Genomic DNA, 25,229 nt, shown 5'->3' with positions numbered 1-25,229 from the left:
CATATCTACATTCCTATAATTTTTTGTGTGTATTGATATTCATATAAGAAAACCTTTCTTTTATTTATTTAAAAAGAAAATACAACTTTGTTATATATGGATCATGGAATTGCATTTACCTGCAAAAGATCAAGCTAATTTGCATATTCTATTAAACACTCATTTTAATTAATTCCCTATTAGTTTTTCAGTTTTCTTATCGGATACTCATCTTTAGCTTACCATTTCGCATAATTATATTCATGCAGATATTCTACATGATTTATACTTACGTAATATTTGCATAAAAAGTTTATAGTAAACACAAACCTTTATATATATATATATATATATATATATATATATATGCGAATGGAAATTCAATTAACATTCTTGGATTTATATTTTTGGATTTTACCGTCATTGGATAATTTACCTTTCACCAGACAATCCATTCACGTGTAATCACCGTTTTCATCACCATATTCCCTCTGCTTCACTTTTTGTTATCAAGTAAGATCTTTACTTACTTGCAGTTTAATCAAATACTTTTGTATGCAAAATCCGATCCCGCATTTTGCTAATTCCTACCCTCTGATGAGAAGGAAAGTATTTCTTCGAAACTCCGCGGATTAAGGACTATCCACTTATCAAGTGTTTCCTTTTCAGATAGAATGTTTTTAACTCTTTTTCAAAGTGTTTTTTAACATGTTTTATTAACTGTTTGCTCTTATATATATATATATATATATATATATATATATATATATATATATATATATATACTTGTTTAAAAATTTTGCCTACCAAACTTCTCTGTTAGTTTCTGGTCTACAGACATGAAACTTAATATATAGGGTATTCAAACCATGCAAAACTTTATATTTGGGTTTTAGCCGGGGAAAATCGGTACAAAATGGGAAAATTAAAAAAATTAAATTTACCAGGTGAAGGTCGGATGATGGTATTACGAATATGCATGCATAACGGTTCATGTTTTATGCATGCATATTGGTTAATGTTTTAATTTTTAGCCTTGCAGCAAATATATATTCATAGCTTCGGTATTAACGGCAAAGGAAAAAATAAATCGCAAGCTAAACATTTCGGGTTCAATCTTCGGTAGTGGCACACAAGTCATTTATTTTTACTTTTTAAATTGTTCCTATATATTGGGTCCAATATAATATAATAATAAATACGAAATCTACATTACTCAAAGTATGATATTTAAACGTATTTTACGACCCGAAAATGATAGATGGCCTGCTAATATATATATATATATATATATATATATATATATATATATATATATATATATATATATATATATCCTATGATTGTTGTTGTGTTCTGATAGGATTTGTAACTTCTTGGTACATGAATATTGTGTTGTTTATTGTAGAACATGGACGAACATTTTGGCCCCAGAATGGTCTTGTATTTTAAAAAATGTAATCGTAAAACTTAAAATAAACGCTGCCTTGATACAGCTGTAAACTATATCTTTTTGCATGCCCTTTATTTGGAACTTTATTTGAAAAATGATTCAAATCGTCAAAATACACACATATATATATTCAGCTTTATTCTATTGATTATTGAACTTGTTCTATTTGCAAGTTGATTATAGCTGATAATAGCACACTCATTGCGTTTTTTCTGTTTGTAATAATATCATGGTATATGTATGCGCATATATCTCATTGGATGAGTAAATCAAAGTTGGTCTTGTCTCACTGATCTCAGAAAAACATCATTTTGTGTTACTGTTAAGCATACTGAATATATGCATGTACCAATGAAACATGTAATAGGTTATCAATGAAATCAGTTTACGTAATAGAATTTGTAGCTTTCTCTTATATATTTATCTGATACAAACTTCAGATAAAGTTTTTTTTTTAATTTCTTTAGTTAAATCAAAATATTAGGTTACTCCCAACAATTGTATCCTTATATTCGCAATTGTTTTAATATGTAACTAAAAAAGGATAAGATTATGTTTAAAATGCCTAAAATTCATAATAGAATTGTCCACATGGACCCATTGCATAACATTTATATGTGTGTTGATAAAAAATCAATTTTAAGTGAGTGTAATTTGGTGGTTGAAAGTTCTAGCCTTACTATAGGCGATAATAACTAAAAATAACAAAAACAAATAATATTTCTATTTGGCCATGACCGGTGGAACTAAAACAATAAAATAACATGTGGAGTTATAAATTTCCTATAAGTTTCCGAGTTCTTAAATATTCCCAAATTCAAAAAGATGTACCGGAAGAGGACCGGAGATTAAATTGGTCAAAACTTTGTGACAATAACCACAGAGATCAGTATAATATTCTAAATAATCCAATCTATATAATCATAAAACTCAAATGACCTTGTAATGAGTGTTGTAACCACACATCCGGTTTACGACTTCCGATTGCGCATGTGTACATAAACATGAGCCCATAACAGCGTAAACAAATAAACACAAATTGCTACTTTTGCAGAATTTGACCTGCGGATTGAAATATTAGCGTTATTATTTAGAAATTATTATTTAACATGGGAAGGGTGAGGATGTTTGCAACTATTCTGTATTACAACTATACAGTCGCCATTTTCTTACAAATAAATCTGCTTTTGACCCGTTGACAACTATAAGAGCATTTTACAATGGCGATTTACCCACTTTCTTTTTTTTTTAATTTATTCTCTATTTTTTAATACACCTTTCTTAAAATCATTCATACATTTTCTTCTGCACTACCAACATAAATAAATAACCACAAAAATGGTGTTTTCTTTTTTACAAATAAATGATCAACACAATAAAACGTATTGTTTTACTGAGTACGTTTTCAGCGTCCCAATTGTTTTGTTTTTTTTCATGTTTAAATTATCCAAATAAACAATTGTTAATACTTTCTGCTTTTTTTTTACATCGTTCATTTCCACATTGTCTTAATTAGTTTTATTGACGTTATTATTAACATAAATTAAATATTTGACCCAATGGATCATGAATGTTTGTTTAAAATAAATGAAAAAAGTTACATTTTATTTTCATTTTCTATTTAAGAAGCCATTCTTAACAAAGGAGAGTGTTTTTAACTATTCTGTACTTTCAACTAACAATTTCATTTAAAAAAGATCTATCAAAATTTGAATTTAACTTGAAGTATTACGGTATCTGTTCAGTGCACATTTACCTATAAGTATGGCAAACCACTTATAATTCAATGGCTGTAAGTGTCACGCTCATACATCAATTCCATAGCTAATCTAACATACTGACCCGACGGGTCACGGGTAGTCTAGTATTTTATAAATCTTGTGTAAATTATTCTTTTAATTTCATATCATGGTTTATATTGTATAGTATTCATTCTCATATGTGACCCAAATTGGTAACTGGGTATTCTATCTAATTTATATGGATCTATAAATGTAGTTAGCAGTATAACAAACTAAGAAAGACACCCGATGTTGCCCGGGATTGAATGATGGTCAATGAATGTTTCACATTCCCATGTTTTTATTGTCATTTAAATCAGTGAAATCGACCATTTTTCAATCAAATCGATTGATTACCAGCTATAGTTGAGGACCTATCGTGGTGCACCGGGAAAAAGGTTCACATGGCTCTACGCAGTGACTTTGTAAAAAAATACACTGTAGTTTACATTGCATTGTAGAGAACGTACTGTTGATTTTATAAAATTATTTTTTAATATAAGGGCTCGAATAAAAGTTTAAAATGCAAAAGGCAATTATTATGGTTCAATTGTGCTCTAAACAGAATCATTCATTTCGAACCCGCCCCTGTCATATCAAAGAACCTACTTTGATTTTATATATCTGGCCTGATTTTATATGTCTGTCCTTTCTGCTTGTGCTGTGATAATGACTTGAATTTAAGTTTAAAATGAAAAAGTTAAATGTCATGGTTCAGTTATACTTTCAATAAAAACATTCATTTCGTATGTGCCCCTGTCATATCAAGGAACTTACTGTTGATTTTATATGCGAGGCCCTTCTGCTTGTGTAGTAACAAAACTTTTCCAATGCACTTGTGATGTTAGGCTGTATAAAGTGTGGACGTTGGTCAAAATCGCTTGTTCAATCTTTCATCAGATTTATTCGATTATCGATACTTATCAAAGACATTCCGATACAAAATTTATCTCAGAACACTGTCAGATACATAAAGTACCTTCGTTTAAAATTTCATAAAATTTTGGCTTGTCGTTTCGGAGTCCATAGGGAACGAACTTACACACAAAGTTCCTTTTATATAATAGATTCAATCACTTAATTAAACAGAATCATTGATTAAAACTCATACAAATGTGAGGATTAAATATTGATAGGTATTGATTAATACCAAACAAAATGAAAATCTTATTTTATGTAATTAAGGAAGGTCATATTCTTGTCACACGGATTTTTTTAATAAAACTGTAAAAATTGTTCTAGTTCACCAGAAATAACAGATAAGCCATTGCATATATTTTTTCTACATTGAGCCATTATTGTTGTTGATCATTAATAAACCTTGCTTGTATAATACTCTATGATAAAACGTTACACACTAAAAAGCAAAACCAAAAATGTTCTCTTTGTATAAATCTCAATCAATGATCTAATAAACGTGATATTGTCTCAAAGCAAGAAGCAAATATATCCATATGTAAACTCAAAGAGCATTGATTTATTTATTGTTTTATTTTACTCATTTAGATTTTTTAATAAATTGCACAGTCTGATACCAAATAATTTGCCTTTATTGTAATTTCACACATCCTCTGAACCGTGGAATATTTCAACATATAGAAGCAATCAGGATATGAACAATAGTGAAATGTATAACATGCCGACACTTGGGGAAATCTGTTTTGATTACTGATATATTAGAATGGTAATAGTTTTATTTGCATTCACTTTTATTACTCCGTTTTATTACTTCTGTTGTTGTTATTATTATTATTATTATTATTATTATTATTATTATTATTATTATTATTATTAAAGTTACAATTTATGCCAAATAACAAATGGATTAATATTGAGGGCCTAAAGATGTTTGTAGGCACTGATACATGAAATTTACCAACTCTCGTACATAACCTACACATTATAACAATGCCTAAATGAGCATGTATAATATGTGTTCCAAATTACGTTTCTAATTTTGTTGATAGCTGTAGAATCTGATGATGATGAAGAAGAGGGGTACAGAGAAAGAGGTAGGGAGAGTAAAAAAAAAAAAAAGAAGGAAAATAACAAAGGCAAGAAATAAAATCAAATGCAATCCTTCTGCCATAGGTTCTGCTCTGTGAAGTGTAGCGCCATCAAAGACTTTGCTGGCTCTGCATTGCTAAGTTCCTTATAAACACTGCATGTTATTAACACAATTCATTCATTACATTGCAATGTTTTTGTTTGTATTTCTATCAGATATGAGAAAAAAACGTATGAACAATAAACGCTTCCATAAAGCCGAATTATGCATTTTAATTTCTACTGATATATGTCATCTTTGGTTCAGTAGGTAATTATATCAGTTTAGATGAAAATTTTATTTTGCATCCGTGAACAAATGCCAATAATGATACTTTGCTTTTCATAAATGCATTGTTATTTTTCATAGAAATATTATACAGACTGTTGATACCTAGGGCACCATAAATGTTTTGGCTCTCTAATCTTTATTGGCTAACATATCCTTTTCTATGCATTTTAAAACATTGGCTTATTTGTTAGTACTTACCAAGGCTAAAGGTCACTTGAGGATAAGAAATTACTGAGATAGATTGTCTGTGGAATGGTGCAGAATAATATGAAAGGATTAGAAATGATTAATCGAATAAAGTAAATATGATTATTTATGATTACGTTTTAAAACAAATATTTGGTGACATTTGATCTGAAGATGACCATGTTGTAGCCCACAGGGCAGCAGTACTGTCCTTATGTTGTTCAAAGTGGGTGCTGTCCTAGAGTATATCATTTAATAGATGTGGTATTAACTCTTAGATTTCCATTTCTATGAGAAGTAAGTACAATTGTATATACTGAATCTACAATTCATATTGTTTTCTTTCCATACTCCCCGATTAATAATTTTCTACAAAGTAAATCAATTAAACAAAACTGGATTAGTTACCAACAAAGGCGACGGGGTCTAGTGTATGTACTATTTTAATCATAATAACAAATAGAAAATATTGAATCATATTTTTCCCAAATGGTATTAATGTATGTAACTTTATTTTCTTGAACGCATTATCATGTGTGTCACAGTTTTTGCAAGCGGTCATTATGCAACCTGTTCCTCTTTTGATATGTGATAATGTAAAAATACCAGCTTTCCATAGGGTAGGATGAAAGAATCACTCAAACTTAGTATCATAAAAATAAACTGATATCTTTTTTATTGCATCTTTGAAATCTTTATTCATTGATGTATGCTTAGCAAAGGTAATAACTTGGAAAATGAGGATTTCAAAATCCTAATTATTATTGAAAGAAAAAAAATCAGACCAATTCTAATTTTCTTTCCTTTTTCATCCACTTGCGCCCTATTGTTATCGTTTGACTGCTTAATCTACTATTTATTTAGATTTTTGTTATCTGAGTATCCTTAACCTATGTAAAACATCAATTATACATCTAATTTTTATCTGCACCTGCATATCGCAAACCTATCAGTTATGAGTTTTTTCTCAGTAAATTCACTAAATAACAATAGCAATATATTTTATATGTTAAGCAAGTATCTCTGTATAATGGCAGTTTTTAACTGGGAAATGAAAGCATTGTCTATTCTTATATACGGTTACAGACTTTAACATGTTTCAGTTAATGGTAATGCCACAGGAACCTGATAATTCATTTCTTGCAAGAAGTCCTGAATAAACAGTGATCAAATACTTGATTTATGTGTTTCATGTGGTAATGCAAAGTAATGTAAAATGGTTTGCGGGAATCTGTAAATTCTCGACACATTCCAGCTACTCCTACTCTTCGACAGTTCAAGGAGGAAAAATGGTTGTAAAGAAGGTGGAATAATACCACTTGTTTATTCGTGAATGCCCCTGACTTGTTTGCGTTTTGCAGTAAATTGCAATATCTTCTTCAGCTTTGAACAGGCCCCATCTTCATTGAGAGATCATAAAACTTGTAGCATTATCCATCAATTTTGTCCAATGTTATAAACCCTTATTGCACTACTGACCATCAAGTACTTCCTTGGGCGCAAACACTGCTAGATAAAGACATATGATGGCTGTCTTCGAAATAGCTTTATTATGATAACTATCAGAGCCTTTATAAAACACTGGCTCCGCTTACTCTTTGACTTACAGGAACAATTATTATGACCGTCCTTTTATTCACTTATATGTTGTTTTATTTTTTGTTTTATATTTTCTTTTTAAAGGTTATATTAGAATATCACGCAAGTCTCCTGTCTTAGCAATGAATAGAATCTCATCGTGACTTTATGTTCATTACATATCGTATGTGATGGCACATAAATAAACATCTTCCAATTATGTATGAAAAGCAGGCATTCGCTCTTGTGCGTCTCAAGAATAAATCACACATCAAGTGTTTATTTTCTAAAACGCTTTCTGAATTGGTATTTTTACAGCTGCGTTTATAGCTTCATTCATTTGAAAACAGGTATTTTTAAGGACGACACTAGTCGGTTTCTAAAAGCTTTTATGTAGATCATACTAAAACTCTAACATTGTTAATCTACATATATTCTCAAATTGCAGTGCATTAAATTTCTATCATATATATATATATATATATATATATATATATATATATATATATATATATATATATATATATATATATATATACTAAATCTGAATTAATCAACGTTTATTTTTCTAAGTTTTTTTTTTTTCATCTATTTTAATCACAGAAAATGCATTCTAAATTATTGCTTAGTTTTGGGATTGGATTATCTTTATAAAAGAATCTACGATCTTAATTGTTCTAACTCGTCTGAATTTACAATTATCTGAAGGGTGACACATCTCTTATAAGTTTCTCTCATACTTTTGTTTATTAACAGCCGAAGGTAATGAAGAAAGGAAAAAAATTAATAATTGGAATAATTCATTATAGACTAATGTAGTAGTAACATTGTTTCACCAGTAGTAACTGTGAAGAGAGATGAGAAGAGAGATATAACATGCAAAAATGATTGTTTTTTTTCTTTTTTTATTAAACTGGATTTGCAAACTTTTTTTCTAACTCAATTAACTAACCTTTGTTTAATGGATGAGTTAACTTTTTTCTAGTATATGTATATATACATATATTTTAAGCCTCCCCCTCTTTGGGTAGAGTACTGTCATAAATAATCTCACCCACTACTTAATTGGCTGAAAAATGCGAAGCTCGTTTTTTGTTTGTTTACAAACAGGCGATTTGAGCACTGTAAAAGTGGCGGATGTCTATTTAAATAGACATTCCAAGGGTTATTTGCAGATGTCGCTTGCGTGGTCGAGTGGAAGAACTGCAGGCTGTCAACACAACGGTTCTAGGTTCAATCATTGGTTTGGGAGAGATGCTAGTCTAGCGGCACTGATGAGTTGTTATACAACGAAACAGGACTGTATGTCGATGACTACAAATATGTGTGTGTGTGAGTGTGTAATTTAAAGAAGAGAAGTTAATATTTAAAATTTTTGGAATAAGTTAATAAGAAAAATTAACTCCGTTTGATAGGTTTATAAAGACCATAAACATTTCACTGTTTAACTCGAATGTAACTATAAATAGTCACATAGATAACAAAACAGTTCTTTACTGATATTTCCAGCGGAAATGATATAAACCATTTGAAGTAGCTGTTGGAGCAATAAATCTGGTAATTCGTCGTTCTGACCAAGTGTTCATAGTCGAAGTTGGTGTTCCTAGTGTGAGGCTTGAGTACCTTTTGACGTTTCTCCCTAGGTGGTTCTACCCGTTGGCATTCGGGCTTAATCGGTCTATCATAATTTTGTAAGGAAGAAAGACCCGGATGTGCCCATGTTCATTAAAGTATTTAAATATAAATATTTCTGTAAAATGCGATTTATGATTAAATATCAAGTGAATACGCAAAAAATATAAAAGATTGCAATATAAATCATTGTTTTACTATTCTATAATTCAAATAATTAAACAATAAAATAAAATATTACTGACTTTCCTTATAGTTTTATTTTATAGATTTAAGGAAGACATTTAAATATTATTGTTAATGTGAAAAAAGATGCTAGCAACAATACAAAATCAATAAGTGAAGCATACATGATCCCCCGTGAGAGGCATAAGAAAATGTTCAGCATTACCGCTCCCCTCCATATAACGCTAAAAGCTCCCAGAGAACAGCAAATCCAATGAAAATGAACAAACGGTGTAGTTTTAGGCCTTAACATATGTAAATTTGAGTTCTGCACCATGCAGAAAAAGAAATGACTACCCCCTTCCAACATTTAGCGCCAAATATCCCCCAGGCCTTAACATATTTAAATTTGAGTTCAGCACCATGCAAAACTGCTAAATAAACATACACAGAAAATTTTGGACAAATATGGTAAAATAGTCCCAAAAATGGAGTGTTTTATTAGCCCTAAAAGATCCCATGGGCCACACCTAAGTATAGACAAACAAAATTATACAGAAATCAGTTAGTTACAACTCTTTAGAAAGTTTTATAAAAATCTAAGGCATCAATTTTTTTTTTTTTAATAAGCAGAAAATGTCAATTTTAGCCATTTTAACCCGAAAGGCACCGCTAGGGTGTGCAATCGGAGTTTTCCCGGAAAATCCGTTCTGTTACATTTTTACTCATGTTATGTTTAATGTTTGTGCAAAATTTCAAAAAATTCTAAGTCATTGTTATTGAGAAAAGTGCGGCAGACGAACGGACAAGGGTGAATTTACAGGTCCACCCTCCTTTTGTCAGGGGACCAACAATTTAGAGAAATAGAGATGGAAGACGAAGAGAGATAATGTTTGTCATACTTATTAATTTTTTTATAGAAAGTGGTTGTTATGCTTATTAATAAACAAATAAAAGCATGCTTAAATTTATGAGCAGTAGGGATAAAAAAATGGAAAAAACAAAAACAAAAACAACTTTCTTACTGCCCTTAAATACAGAAATCTATTTCAAACAGCGAATAACATTACATGATGGGCAACTATCCAGTTTAGTATTAAAGCAAGCCTATAGGAGACTAAGAATAAATATGAGTGAATGAGAGTCAGTGATGTGTAACTTGTTGTGCCAACCAAAACACTGGCACTTGTTCTTAGGTATCATCCTCTGTTTAATTTGGCCACTCATTCTAAATCAAGTGCTAGTCAGCCATGTGGAAGTAGTGGATGACAAAATCAGCACCAATGAACAAAGGTCATCGAAAAGCTAATGATAACAGTGCGTCCAGTAATAATCATAGAGCAGAGTGACTCCAAAAAAATGCCACTGATAGAATCGTAAATAAAATTCACAACTCTTTCCGGCAGTACAACCATATTTGGTTATAAATGAACTTCAGTCTATGTTTGATTTGTTGATTAAGTTTCAGTCAGGGATGTCAAAGAATGTTTGTTTTATCACCATTCAGTGAAAAGTACACTTGTATACGACTTGCAAAATTATCAATAACTCTGACATTCTTTCTGTTCTGATATCGGCTGGGATGCCCCTTTTCAGTTCAACAATAGTTTAGATATAGTTTTGATGAACATTACCTTTGAGCTAGCCCCACAAATAAAGATTTCAGAAGTCAAAATGCAGTAAATGTGATACCCACTCAGGAGCACACCTGATGAGATGATTATCATAGTGTCCTTGCAGATCATTAAACAATGATAAATTTAAATCCTTGATGAAAGTTTTTGCCTAAAAATCAATGGACAAGTCAGAGACTGAAGTCTATTTGCCCAAATAGTTTTAGATTGCAAAAGATTGTGAATTTTCGTAATGATTCCATCGAATAGAATTTATTTTGTCCATTGTTCTATGATTATTACTTACATAAGTAGTATTTTTTGGAGGGAAGGTTCCCCCTGTTCTGTGATCTTATTAGTTATAGAACACGAAATATTAAGTGAGCTAATCGGAACAATTTATACTAACATTTTAAATAATATTCATTTTCTTGACAAACATGGAAGAATATGAGACATTTTTTTCCGGCTTATGCACAAAAATGCGAAATTAATTGTACGTTTAAGATTTTTTGACAATTGTTTTGCCATACACCGAGATTTTTCAATAGTCAAGAGCATTGTTTGTGCATATATTTAATTAAGATTGGTGTATGATATACATGAATTTAGATTGACATCACGCACAAGTTAATAAAATGAAAACAGATGTGTTTGCAAATTGTTAATAATAATTAGTAAAGCATGCCCGTGCGTCAGAGTTTTTTTTTTTTTAAAGTAAGCCTTCGCATTTAATTATTTATTTCATCATATATATATATATATATATATATATATATATAATTCGCTAAAGTAGCTAGCAGCAATGTGGTAATGCAGCGACTGTATTCAACTTCACTTATCTAAATGATAGAGAATTTGTTGCTGGCTGCCTTGTAAGGAAATTTATGCATTATGTCGCCCTTTTGACAGGACGTTTTTCTTATGTATATTTAATAATATTTTTATGTACATTACTTATTCACGGACGTGCCTTGCTTGTTACCTAACAGTAATCAGCATGGCCTGGCTTTGGCAAGGCTCGAACTCACAACTACATTGTCTGTTGTTTGTGGGCTTACCTGAAAAATACATAAAATGGAAACAACTAAAAACGAAAGCAAGACGAACCTGGACAGAAGACAAAAGTGAATGAAAACGAAATGAAATAAAATTGAATTATAATAGAATAAAGAAAATAAAGATGGTATTAAAATAGAAATGATAAAATTAAATTAAAAATACAATAATAAAAAAGATTAAATTAAACAATAAAAATACAAAAAATATAAATGGTAATAATATAGAAAATGATCGAGAGAAATAAAACAAAAAAAAGAAATGATAATTTAATCAAAAGCAAGTTATAGTATCTGTTCTAAAACTGAACTTCATCTTTTTTTTCCTTTTGTGTTCGGACAGTGAAGATGAAGTCCTGCTAGACTAAAGCTAGTTTTATTTTGGTATTCTACATACACTGTATTAAACCTTTCCATCATGGAAGGCAAGTAAATAAGAACAATAGCGATAAAAGATTATAAAATAGAAATTAATAAATAAAATATAAAATAAAAGTTTTTAATAATAATAATAATAATAATAATAATAATAATAATAATAATAATAATAATAATGTGTGACAAATTGATTAACACTAAAAATGAAAGAAAAAATAAGGAATTATAACACTAATATAAGATATTAAACTAATAATAAAATAAAAATGATAATAATAAATGCCACTTGAAATGCGTTAATATGAAGCATGATTAAAACCATTAAATAAAATAAAGAGTTAACAATTGTTAAAATATAAGAAATTTTAACAAAATCGATTTAAATCATAACAAAGAACAGATAATGAAAACAGAAAAATACAATTTAATCATTAGAATGAAAAGAAAGACAAATAATAATAATAATAATAATAATAATAATAATAATAATAATAATAATAATAATAATAAATCTGTACTTGAAATAAGTTAAAATGAAATATGATTAAAACCATCAAAGAGGAAATCCGTTAACCTTGGAAAAAGATGCAAGAAATGTGTTCATCTGTAGATGATTTCGTAAACAGGATATATTTCTTCTGAACGAAAAGTGTTTAAAAAAACTCCCATCAAATCAGATGAATTGTGAAAAATTAAGTTTCAATGAACTTGACATTTTTATTATTACTTTTTTAGCTGATACTAAACTTTGTAATAATAGCAGTTAATTGGATAAATTTCTTGAATAAAATTTCTGTTGACCAGTTTGAAATAATTCTAAATTGCCATCGGCTGGGAAATAATTTTGCTGCCAACGTGAAGGCGTTGGGTATGGAATTCGGAATCTGTATCAGACTAATTGGAGGAAGAAAATGTACGATGGAATTTACTAGGGAAGTTGGGGAAGAAAAAGGAAAGAAATAAAACCAAACACCTGCTTTATTTTATGAATGAAAACGTTATATAAAAACTCCTTGTGTCAAGTTTGTATTAGTTAAATATAAAAAGATACAGGAAACAGATTCTGTAGATTATTTATTTGATTTAATATTTATTAGTGTTCTTGAGAAACTGATTTCAAATGACGATATAAGAATTACAACTGAAGCTATTTTATTAACAAAAAGTCAGAGACAGTTATTATTTGCAAACTACTTTTGTTAGAAATGCATTTAATCTAATGAAAAACGAAACAGTCTTCTCAAAACACAATAGGTATTAATCACTGACAATCTATTGATAGCATTTTTTCAATTGGTAATTGTGTACACAATAAAAACGAAAATAAATTGTTCAGATTTAATAAACTTTTCAGTTCTCACGCCATACTTTCCGCACAAATGTTCTCTTCGTTGTACGTGTTCGTAATAGAAGACATTTAAATAAGTTTAAATATGGGATTATTTTTTGAGCCATTTCCTTTATTCAGTTAATTAAAAATATATAAACTTGATAATGGTTGAGATAAAGAAATGTAGCCTTATACAAATTGTTTTAGACAAATAAATTTATATTATTTGCAATTAAACTAGGGATTTCGCCTTGACTGTTATTACAATTTTTCGGTTATTGTATTCTTAGGTCTTTTTCATGTCAATGTCATGAGTTAGTAACTATGAATACTGGTTTAATAACTAATTATGACAAATGTTAAATTTCGCAGGTAGAGCAGAATTCCGTATAGGCATTAAATTTTTTTTTTATATATATTATTCAATCGAGTACAATTTCGATTTAAAATCCCTTAGATATTACGCATGTAAGCTTAAAAAAAAACACTCTTGAAATGTGTCAGCATTATATGAATAATCGAAGTCACACAACATAAAGTAAATATTGTGTTTTGATTTAGCTTATTCACATAATGTTTACACATTTGAAACGTGTTTTCCTCAAGATTTTGCATAATATTAACTTGCTTTTAACTCAAAATGTTTACTTATTTATTAATATTTAAAAAAAAAATCAGTAGCATAATGTCTATACAAGATTTTTTTCTCACATTCTGTTCTGATATTTACCCTAATTACAATATAAACATTAAACGTGAAATATGAAATCTTCAATTAATAACTCGTAGAAAATCACCGTCGATTGTCATAAAAACCACATAAGCTAGAGGATAAAGATTTGCCTTATAGTTATACCAATATTAAATTCTATTCAAATGTTATGAATTGAATTTGTGCAGAAGGTAGGTAAGAAAAAATGAACTGATATTGCATATCTAAAAATGAATGACATGTAAAATAAGAGCAGTCTATTTTAGTGAATTAAGAAATTAGATTTCGAAGGGTAAAGAAATTAGTTTGGTCCAAAGTTTCCAAAGGGTAAAGAAATTAGTTTGGTCCAAAGTTTCCAAAGGGTAAAGAAATTAGTTTGGTTCAAAGTTTCCAAAGGGTAAAGAAATTAGTTTGGTTTAAAGTTTCCGAAGGGTAAAGAAATTAGTTTGGTCCAAAGTTTCCAAAGGGTAAAGAAATTAGTTTGGTTCAAAGTTTCCAAAGGGTAAAGAAATTAGTTTGGTTTAAAGTTTCCGAAGAGTAAAGAAATTAGTTTGGTTCGAAGTTTCCGAAGGGTAAAGAAATTAGTTTGGTCCAAAGTTTCCAAAGGGTAAAGAAATTAGTTTGGTTTAAATTTTCCAAAGGGTAAAGAAATTAGTTTCGTTCAAAGTTTCCAAAGGGTAAAGAAATTAGTTTGGTTCAAAGTTTCCGAAGGGTAAAGAAATTAGTTTGGTTCGAAGTTTCCGAAGGGTAAAGAAATTAGTTTGGTTCAAAGATTCCGAAGGGTAAAGAAATTAGTTTGGTTCAAAGTTTCCCAAGGGTAAAGAAATTAGTTTGGTTCAAAGTTTCCCAAGGGTAAAGAAATTAGTTTGGTTCAAAGATTCCGAATGGTAAAGAAATTAGTTTGGTCCAAAGTTTCCGAAGGGTAAAAAAATTAGTTTGGTTCAAAGATTCCGAAGGGTAAAGAAATTAGTTTGGTTCAAAGTTTCCCAAGGGTAAAGAAATTAGTTTGGTTCAAAGTTTCCAAAGGGTAAAGAAATTAGTTTGGTCCAAAGTTTCTAAAGGGTAAAGAAATTAGTTTGGTTCAAAGTTTCCGAAGGGTAAAGAAATTAGTTTGGTTTAAATTTTCCGAAGGGTAAAGAAATTAGTTTGGTCCAAAGTTTCCAAAGGGTAAAGAAATTAGTTTGGTTCAAAGTTTCCGAAGGGTAAAGAAATTAGTTTGGTCCAAAGTTTCTAAAGGGTAAAGAAATTTGTTTGGTCCAAAGTTTCCGAAGGTTAAAGAAATTAGTTTGGTTCAAAGTTTCCGAATGGTAAAGATATTAGTTCCGTTCAGAGTTTCCGAAGGGTAAAGAAATTAGTTTGGTTCAAAGTTTCCAAAGAGTAAAGAAATTAGTCCGGTCCAAAGTTTCCAAAGGGTAAAGAAATTAGTTTGGTTCAAAGTTTCCGGAGGGTAAAGAAATTAGTTTGGTCCAAAGTTTCCGAAGGGTAAAGAAATTAGTTTGGTTCAAAGTTTCCAAAGGGTAAAGAAATTAGTTTGGTTTAAAGTTTCCGAAGGGTAAAGAAATTAGTTTGGTCCAAAGTTTCCAAAGGGTAAAGAAATTAGTTTGGTTCAAAGTTTCCAAAGGGTAAAGAAATTAGTTTGGTTTAAAGTTTCCGAAGAGTAAAGAAATTAGTTTGGTTCGAAGTTTCCGAAGGGTAAAGAAATTAGTTTGGTCCAAAGTTTCCAAAGGGTAAAGAAATTAGTTTGGGTTAAAGTTTCCAAAGGGTAAAGAAATTAGTTTGGTTTAAATTTTCCGAAGGGTAAAGAAATTAGTTTCGTTCAAAGTTTCCAAAGGGTAAAGAAATTAGTTTGGTTCAAAGTTTCCGAAGGGTAAAGAAATTAGTTTGGTTCGAAGTTTCCGAAGGGTAAAGAAATTAGTTTGGTCCAAAGTTTCCGAAGGGTAAAGAAATTAGTTTGGTCCAAAGATTCCGAAGGGTAAAGAAATTAGTTTGGTTCAAAGTTTCCCAAGGGTAAAGAAATTAGTTTGGTTCAAAGTTTCCAAAGGGTAAAGAAATTAGTTTGGTCCAAAGTTTCTAAAGGGTAAAGAAATTAGTTTGGTTCAAAGTTTCCGAAGGGTAAAGAAATTAGTTTGGTTTAAATTTTCCGAAGGGTAAAGAAATTAGTTTGGTCCAAAGTTTCCAAAGGGTAAAGAAATTAGTTTGGTTCAAAGTTTCCGAAAGGTAAAGAAATTAGTTTGGTCCAAAGTTTCTAAAGGGTAAAGAAATTTGTTTGGTCCAAAGTTTCCGAAGGTTAAAGAAATTAGTTTGGTTCAAAGTTTCCGAATGGTAAAGATATTAGTTCCGTTCAGAGTTTCCGAAGGGTAAAGAAATTAGTTTGGTTCAAAGTTTCCAAAGAGTAAAGAAATTAGTCCGGTCCAAAGTTTCCAAAGGGTAAAGAAATTAGTTTGGTTCAAAGTTTCCGGAGGGTAAAGAAATTAGTTTGGTTCAAAGTTTCCGAAGGGTGAAATAATCAGTTTGGTTTAATGTTTCCGAATGGTAAAGAAATTAGTTCGCTTCAAAATTTCCGAAGGATAAAGAGATTAATTCGCTTCAAAGTTTCCGAAGGGTAAAGAAATTAGTTTGGTTCAAAGTTACCGAATAGTAAAGAAATTAGTTTAGTTCATAGTTTCCAGAAGGTTACTATGATAAAAAGCTATTCAAAGAACATGACATCAACCAAATTGAGGAAGATAGTAAGTTAGTCTTTGTGTACATATGATTTACTTGTTAATTTTATGGGTGAATGGCAACAATAAAGCACAGTTTGTACATAAATATATACCAGTTGTTGCAACATAATAACCATAAGTTAGTATTTAACATGTTTATAATTCTTTTTAAACAATCACTTTGTCTATTTGCAGGTTTAGATATATCCACACCATCGATTCTCACATACTATTTTGTTAAAAGAAAATGATATAATATTTATTATCTTCATAGTAAATAACAAGTCATTGATAATATGTACATGTACTATACACTTGTATGAAACCTGCCAGATGAAAAAAGTCCCAGCAATATGGTGAGTCAAATGGAACTAGGTCTGATCACTAAAACGAGGTCAGTTTTGTGTGTATACATTATTTCTTTAACGTTCAATTGGTAATGAGTAAATGCAGTGAACTTTTGAAAGTAACCATGAGATAAAACGAAGCAAAAGAGGAGAAAACGCTTTGTTCATAGGAGGAGGCATATGGTGGCAGCAGCGGTCTGATCCTTGTCCATCGACTGGGGACTTGTGCCAATTTATCTGGGGATTTTCCGTTCCAGAGTAGTTAATGTTATCACCGATGTGACCTCTGGCAAGAGATCTATTGATCAACAGAGGGTAAAAAGATACAGATCCTTCATAAGGTTGGAGAAGGGTAAGTTTAGTTATTCATGACTGGTCAGGCTCTTCTTAAGAGTATTAGTGGCATCAGTGACCTTTCCTATTGTCCATTGCCTTGCATAGAATGGATTCATTCTGTTTGAATTCTTAATGAAATAGGATTTGAAAAAAGAGATATGTCAGCTTTTACGCAATTTAAAGAGTTATGTATAAAACAGTTAATGATCAAAATATGTCTGGAGCTTCTATACTATATTTCTCTTAGTCTGTTCATTTATTTTTTTTTCAAGAACTATTGGGTCGATTTGGCTGAAATTTTGAATGAACCTTCATTTTGATAAAGGTAGAGAACTAAGTATTATAGTATTTGTTCGAAGTACAGTGAGGAATTTAAAACAGATTAATAAAGACAATCCGACACTTACTGTAGAAGTTTCTCTGAAACTACAGGACGGATGTTGCTGAAATTTTGTATGGAAATTTGTTCTGATAAGGTGCAGTGAACTATGTAATATGGTATCCATTTGATGCGCAGTAAGGGATTTAATAGGGATTAATTAGGATTAGTCATTACAATACCACACTTACTGTAGAAGTTTTTCGAAAACTACTGGGCTGATCTTGCTGAAATTTTGTATGGATCTTTATGATAAAGTGAAGTCAGTCTGTTGTCCGTTCAATATACAGTTAGAGATTCATAAGGATTATTATTTAAAGCAAAAATGAGCACAAATTTAACCTTATTCAACCATCAATTTGGCATATAGCACTCATTCTAAGTCAATAGGCTATGACTGTTGTCCATTTAAAATACATATAAAGTCTAGTTTATTCAAGAAAATGATTATTCTCTTCTGTACACAGTGTTTATATATATATACATATATATATATATATATATATATATATATATATATATATATATATATATATATATTATTCCTTAATTGGAATTTTTTATTTTGAGATGAGCATTTTTATGTTAATTTTATTTTATTTTTATTTTTTTTTTTATTTCGGACTATTAGTCTCATCTTTATTAGTTGTTGTTTGTTGTTGTAAACCAATAAAAACAAACAAACATATACACACACACACATATATATATATATATATATATATATATATATATATACACACAAAAATGAATATGAGCCTTCATTGGTCTGTGTGGTTCAAAACGTAAAGACGAGAGATTCTTAAATATGGTGACAATTACTCTGTCACACCATAAGCAAAGCATCCATCATTTTAGGCATGCATGATAATGAAGATGTCATCCACACTGTAAAAGGAATTTCTATTTCTATAAAGTTAGATATGTGCATAGGTTTCAATATTTCTATGTACAGTATTTGCTAATTAACGAATCATTATAAATTTTAGAAAAAAAACTGCTAAACTACACTTTAATTTAGTTTTATGGAAAGGGGTAAATAAGTGAACAAGTCATACATGAAAATTCAGATAAGTCTGACATTTATGAAACTTTAATAATGACTAATAGATACCCTCCGTCTGGGTAATGTTGTGTATGTCAATCTATTATATATATATATATAGAGAGAGAGAGAATCATTTATGCAGAGGAGTTTACTAATCAAAGAGAAGCAAACACCAAAATCAAATATAAATATAGTAATTTATATTTTAATCCCAACCAAATAAAAAAGCTCAATACATTCACTAAGGGTGGTAGAGCTTAGAATAAATAATAAGAAGAATAGATTTCCAAAGTTGAGTTCTACAAACGGTTTCTATTGTTCGGTGGAATAGTCCAAATATGGGTGTTCCTTAATCTGCGGAGTTTCAAAGTATGCTATTTCTTCTCATCAGAGGAAATTATTAGCGAAATATCGTTATGTATTTGCTTGTAGTTACATAGTTTGAAACTTTAATTTTATAATTTGTAGTCACAAAACTTAAAAACCATAAGGTGTACATATGTGAAAGTGTTCATGTGGAAAGTTAATTCAAGGTTTAAAGTTACAAAAACGTTCTGCTATATATATATATATATATATATATATATATATATATATATATATATATATATATATATATATATATATATAAAACTGCAAGACATAAGGTGTAAATATGTAAAACTGTTATATTATATAAATATTATATATATATGTGTTTGTATATATATATATATATAATATAAAAAATTTAAATTAATAATGCGTCTATATAAAAGAGGCGACTTAATGTATATATTTGCCGGCAAAAGCGAAACAGTTTCTTTCACTGGGGTAAGTAAATTAGAATACGAAGGTAGCGTTCCCACATTTCAAACCTCACTAATAAAACAATAACAAACCTTTATATTTAAGCGATAGAAAAATTATATATTCTCGGGCAAGGCTTCATAGCCCAGTGGACAATGTACTTGTGAGTTCAAACCTTACCAAAGTCAAACTATGTTAATGACTGCTAGTTAGAAAAAAACGCACATCAATGAATAACTTTTATATATGAAAACTTTTTTTGTAACAATATATAGGGGTGACTTCATGCTGGAAGTTGTTAGCTAAAGGAATTTTAATAAAATGGTGATCCCACGATGCTACTATCATTACTAAAAAAAAACAATAACACAATTAACGAATATATATATATATATATATATATATATATATATATATATATATATATATATATATAAAATTTTGCTATTGTGTTTTTAATAATGATAATATTGATATATATATATATATATATATATATATATATATATATATATATATATAATGTTTATTGCGCAATGCAAATATTTTTTAAAATGAAAATATTGATAAAAATTATTCCTTTAGTCTGATTTTTACCTAGCAATTTCTCACAGAAATAATGGCCAGATAATTTGAGTGTCTTGAAATATGAATATGCCAAATAATATGGAAATGTTCGTCTTCAGCTTGTTAAGAGAACAACGTTAACATCTCCTTGAAATATTAATATGTCAGGTAACATCGAAAATGTTCGTCTTCAACATGTTATTTGGACAACTTTAACATAATGATTTTGATGAGAAATAGCTTTCAAGACACCGAGATAAAAGATCACTTAATCTTAATGATTTTTAAAACCATTGTTGCCAAAATCCTCTTTGTTTTCGATTGTGCATTAAATTCTCTGTTTAAAATTTATTAGTTCTTCGAAGTTATGTTCCCTTTCTATTAGAAAAGTGAATTTGTTTCTTCATTTTTAACTAATTATAAAATGTGTTTAATTATAAAATGTGTTTAATTTGTTAACCTGAAACCATGCGTCAAATTCAGCAACACTTTGTAATTCAAAATTTGGTTAATTCAAATGTATTTTTGAAGTATTTCTGAATCTAGAATTGGTACGTTTTATTTATAATTTTAAATCCAAGGTTACATATCATTTTTTTAAATTCAATATAAAAACTGTATTTCATTTCCTATTTTAAAATTAGCCCTTTTCAGATGATTATTGAATTAATTCATTATTTTTTTATTATGCTTGTTATTAGTAGTAGTACTAGCAGTTAGCATGAATTTAAAAAAAAAGAGTAAAAACTAAAATAAGTTTGAAATTTCTAAATAATTTTTAATTAATAAGATGCTAAAATGATATCCAAATGAGCAGCAAAGATCTAAATTGTCATTTTCATAAATACAATTACAACCAAAGAATATAACATAGATTTCTCTATTTTTATTTTTAAAGTTGACACCATTTACGATTATGCTGTAACAGTTTTCTGTTAAGTTCCTACATGTTAATCAGAATATTCAAACATAATTTGAGCTATTTTTTCATGATTATTTATATGAGGATTTATAATTTATTTTATTTGCATTTTTTGGACAATTATATTAATGTTTTTATTTTGTCTCAACGCTTTGATGGCTATAACTGCCAACTTTCTTCAGGTGCATTTTTTGTGAACTTAAGAGTGTTTGTTGACCTTTAGAAGCTATGTGAAATTTCAAATTGAATACCATGTTCAATCAGAGATTGAAAGCTCAATCCTTATCATGAGCGCTGATTGTGTAGAATAACAAAAAAAAAAAAAAATTCTAATCGGCCATGGTTGACAGGAGAGGAAAAATCTGCCTTTGTTGATTAAATATAGACTTTAGTTCGAAAATCCATACAGGTTTCAGAGTTCAATATAAAAATTCCCGAATTCAAAAAGATGCACCTGAATTGTGAGAGGTCACATCGTTGGAAACGTGGTGAAAATAACAATCAAGATCAGAATAGTAGTTTGAACGATAAAAATATCACATTTAATGAAATTTACATCCTTAGTTTTCTAACAGATTACCTCCCTTGTTTTCTAGTAACCCAAACACTTTGCATGTAGTCTAATCATTAAATTTGATGGGAAAGCTTAAAAGCAAATGTAAACTTAAATCGTAGACACACTTTTATTTGAAAATCATTCCTTTATGATATAAATAGTAGAATATCTGTCACAGGAAGTGTAAAATTAACTTCTTGAACAGAATAGTTTTGCATACTTTTGTGTACCCTTATTAGGATTACTATCAAGATATAATAATACTAAACCTCATGACAATATTCCTTATTCCAGTTTTGGTCAAAATGCATTCTCTGATTTTGATTTTAAAAAATGTCTAAAATTAAAGACTTGTGTTTAAGGGGCTTTCAAAATTTTAATATTCAAGGAATCTTGTTTAATTTATGTCTAATGACTATGCATGAAGCTAATGGCAAATCTGATATATTTTATTTCTATTTTCAAACGGAACAGCTTATGCCTTATAATTTTTTTTAAAATATTCTAAAGAAACTGACATTTTGGAGATATTTATGAAATTATGTCTAATACCTATTAGTAAAATTTAACTGCCATCAGAATTTTTACAAGGGAGTTTCCACCTCTCTTTTTATCCTCTTTTTTATAAAAACTAAATTCAACTAAACATAGCCCACATTATCCCTCTTACGTCCAAATTTATAACGATCATTTACTTGGTTTAGCAGTGAATCTTGTACAGACAAATATATTAACAAATACACAAACTTAACTTTATATATCAGGTTGACAAGAAAGTTCTTGTGGTTGTTAACTTTTAAGTTCAGACGAACATATCCGGTTCTAACAAAAATTTATTGATCGAAATAAGCACCATCAGAATCAACACACTTTTGCCAACGCAATTGTATTTATGTCAGTAACTTAAAAATCTTGTGCTCTGGTAACGATGAAGTCGCTGAAGGCGTTTTTGATATTGCTTAGAATATTTAAGCATTTCTCATGCAAAAAGTTTTTGATATGCTTGAAAAAGAGGTAGTCGATAAGTGAAAGGTCTGGAGAGTATGGCGGATGAGACAGTTTCATAACCCAATTCGTTCAAATTCTGCAGGGTCGGTTTAATAACATGCGGGCGGGCATTGTCATGAAGGAGAATTGGGCTTTTTCTGTTGACTAATGCTGGGTGTTGTTGACAAAGTTTCTCATGCATTTCATCCATTTGTTGACAGTACTTCTGCGCTGTAATGGTTTCGCCTGCATTCAAAAAACTAAAATGGATAAGACCAGTTGCCGCCACCAAACAGTAAGCATGACTTTCTTTTAGTGAACACTGACTTCGGGAAGTGTTGTAGAACTTCATCAGCGTCTAACCACTGAACAGAGTGTTGCCAATTGTTGTAAAGAACTCACTTTTCATCGTAAGCCACAACCCGGTCGAGAAATGGGTCGTTCTTGTTGCGTAAAAGGAAGGAAGATAACACTTCATGGCGGCGTTTATTTATTTATTTTTTTTGGTTGTTGTTCAATTCGTGAGGTATCCATTTATCAAGATTTTTTTGTTGTCTTTCCAATCTCTCAAGTGGTTGGAAATCGTCGTATACATTACATCTTATTCAAAAGCAAGTTCTCGAACAGTTGTGCATTTGTGATTGGCTTCGACTAAGGGTCTTAATTGATCGTTGTCGACATACGATGCTTAACCACTATGCTCATCATTTTCAAGAGTTTCATCACCACCACGAAATTTCTCAGACCACCATTGTGTTGTGCGTTCAGTAGTGGCTCCTGGGCAAAACGGTTCGTTTATATCGCGAGCTGTTCAGCAGATTTTAAGCCTAGCTTGGATTGAAATAAGAACGTTCTGAAAAGAAGACATAATTGTTTTAAAATGATAGTAATTTAAACGATTAGATAGAGCGAAAAACGTGTTTGAAAATTATACATAGAGTAAAGATATTATCTTGAAAACTTATATAAAAATACATAATTTGAAATTAGGATAAAAAATTCCGCAAGAACTTTCTCGTCAACCTAATAGTTAATCAATACATATCTTATATCTTTGTTTTATGTTTCTTTTTTATTATACTTAAAATTTTGTTCATCATTCAACCAATTTCCGGAATTTTTAGATTGTATTCAGTCTTCTTTAAGAACCATTTCTGAGAATTTTCAAACCAAGCGATTTATTTTATCCCCTGACATTTTATCCCATTAGACATTTTATCCCATTAGACATTTTATCCCATTAGACATTTTATCCCCTGACATTTTATCCCATTAGACATTTTATCCCATTAGACATTCCATGGTATTTTAGATATTAACTAACTTGTCTTATGTTGTTTTACAAAGTATTGAATTCACAACTTCTATATAACAGTTGCTCTAAAGTATCTCTTAACCTAGTAGAGAAAAACAGTCTGGGTTATGTGTTTAGGCAGGTTGACCTAGTGGATTAAATAAAGGACTCTTGGAAAGAACTGAAAGCATTTCCTGGGAGGTCACAGAGTATAACAAAAGGCTTCTTAAGAAAGCAGAACCATACAATCGCTGAAACATTGTGGACATAAAAACAAATCAAGATGAGGAAAATAGTCTGAGATTAATAAAAATGTAAATAATGACAGCATTAATTATTTAAAAGTATATGGATTGTCTGAAAGCTAAGCATTTTAGAAGTAATCAAACATTTAAAACTTCAAGAATTGCACCTGCTCTATTTCCATCTTTTATCAGATGATATCAATCATTGCTAAACATTAAAAATACAAGAACTCATAAAAAACGATGAACAATACTTTAAATACATATAATTAATGGTTTGGTTATGTTTTACGGCATATCTACTATTTTTGAGTTATTTTATGTCAAATAAAGTTATCAAAGATAATTCTATAAGTAGATAGAATGCAGCTATATTCCTAAAATATATTTGGTCTTAAAATACGTTTTTTTCCGAGAAAAGACAGAGATTTCATCGCGAGGCTAGCACCATTACTCTCAGAAACCGCTACTCCAGAAAATACATCACTTTTAGAAGGAAATCCTAAAGTGAAAGTAGGAACATTATTCACAGAAAACATTACTTACTTTATTCATAGAAGGAAATCTTACAGAGAGGATTCCAACATTACTTTTAGAAAACACTACTCCCTACATTGCTCGTTGAAACCTTTCTAGGTGATACTTTTCTTTTTTTTCTCATCACAACTGACTTTCAGTCATCGTTTTCTAGTATCTACCTATTTAAGAAGAAAATAAAAAGTAAAAATAAGGTTTTGATTTTTAAAAGAATCATACTGAATAATATCGCACGGGATGGACTTATAAATACTAGTACATGATGTGACAAGATCGGGTCTCTCCAATCCTCAACTAACTGAAGTAAGGATCAG

At 29.7% G+C, this 25,229-nt stretch overlaps 1 protein-coding gene across 17 annotated transcripts in view; it reads left to right on the top strand.

The window, feature by feature from the left end:
* LOC145284706 (uncharacterized) overlaps positions 1-25,229 on the top strand; it is a 2,222,015-nt gene that overhangs the window by 2,033,201 nt on the left and 163,585 nt on the right. The window lies entirely within an intron of this gene.

Source organism: Euprymna scolopes, chromosome 9 (genome assembly GCF_053919585.1).
Source record: "Euprymna scolopes isolate OS-2025 chromosome 9, ASM5391958v1, whole genome shotgun sequence".
In the NCBI taxonomy this organism is placed as follows: domain Eukaryota; kingdom Metazoa; phylum Mollusca; class Cephalopoda; order Sepiida; family Sepiolidae; genus Euprymna; species Euprymna scolopes.
This window is presented reverse-complemented; position numbering and strand designations above follow the sequence as displayed.